Source organism: Nanorana parkeri, unplaced genomic scaffold (assembly GCF_000935625.1).
Source record: "Nanorana parkeri isolate BGI_ZX_2015 unplaced genomic scaffold, ASM93562v1 scaffold454, whole genome shotgun sequence".
Classification (NCBI taxonomy): domain Eukaryota; kingdom Metazoa; phylum Chordata; class Amphibia; order Anura; family Dicroglossidae; genus Nanorana; species Nanorana parkeri.
This window is the reverse complement of record NW_017306722.1, coordinates 545,917-547,445: the sequence shown is the minus strand read 5'-3', so window position 1 is coordinate 547,445 and position 1,529 is coordinate 545,917.

Genomic DNA, 1,529 nt, shown 5'->3' with positions numbered 1-1,529 from the left:
CCCCCCCCCCCAAAAAATGATTTTTCTCCGGCCAAGAGGGGAGAGCTGTATGATCAGTGGATCATGTATCCATGTATGGTGGCTCCTGTATCCATGTTTGAATTCTTACTCTTATATCATCTGTTGGTAAAAATCATATCTACATGCAGTATTCTAGCAGCGAGTTCCTCACAAGGCTGACAAACGTTGTGCAAAATATTTCAAGGGCCCGTGACATCATCCAAAAAAATACTTATGCTCATTATTCACTTACAGTAGTAAAGTAAACGTTCAAATTTGATTTATTTTCATGACATCTGACATTGTCTTGAATTAGAACACACAAAGGACATCATGGTTCGCAAATTTGTAAAATAAATTCTAGGTGCACTCAATTTTTTAGCTGTTGCCTATTAGCTCACCATACTCTCAGTACTGTATAAGAGGAATATTTATGTATAATGTGTTCTCATACTCAAATCTGACTAACCTAGCTCCTCCTTCCTAGCTCTCTGACGTCACCAATTGCTAGGAGCTGGGCAGGGCGCTCTGGCTGGCATCCCCCCGAGCTCCTGGCAATCAGTGACATCAGCAAGCAAGGCGGGAAGCCAGACAGAGCTGCTGGACCCAGAGGACCCCCCAGAATAACCGTTTAATGACAGCAAAACCCCCCTTCCCTGGAATTACCATTTACCCCCCACCCCGGAATGACCATTCACTGACAGCAAGCCCCCTGCCTTTAGTGTAGGGCCAGCCCTGGATATTAACCACTTCAAGACCAGGTGTTTAGACCCCCTTCCTGGCCAGGCCATTTTTTAGTATTCAGCGCTGCGATACTTTGACTGACGTTTATTACGTCATGCAACGCTGTACTGAAATTAATTTTACACCATTTTTTGGGGACAGATAGAGCTTTATTTTGGTGGTATTCAATCACCACTACAGGGTTTTATTTTTTTTATAATTAGGAAAAATTACTGAAAATTTTGAAAAAAACACGTTTTTTTTAACATTATGTTAGGAAACATTATTACCCAGTTTTTTGGTCAAATATAAAAGATCGGGTCACGTCGGTTAAATAGACACCAAATAATGTCAAGCTTTAAAATTGCACGCACCCGCGACATCGCAGAAAACAACCGCAACCAAAATTAGCCATAGGCGACGCTTTAAACGTTTTTACCGCTCATCAGTTTAGTGTTATCAGTGATTGATGGCCCTAGACTTATTGCTCTCACTGCGACGTTCGCGGCGATATGAAACATGTGCGGCGTAATGGGCGCAATCGTCTTTTTTGCACGTATGCGCCCCCGACGCATGTTTGCATGCGTGTATGTATGGGTGGGGACTTAAAAACATTTTTTTTTTAATTCTTTTTTCTGTTACTTAAAAAATTTTTGGGGGGACTTTCATTTTTTTTTCCACTAAACTGTATTGCTATCACATACGGGGGCTAATAAACCCCCCCTACCCTATGTGATAGCAAAATATGTGACAGGTCCTCTTTATGGAGACATCAGGGGTCTCCAAGACCCCTAATGTCACCTAGG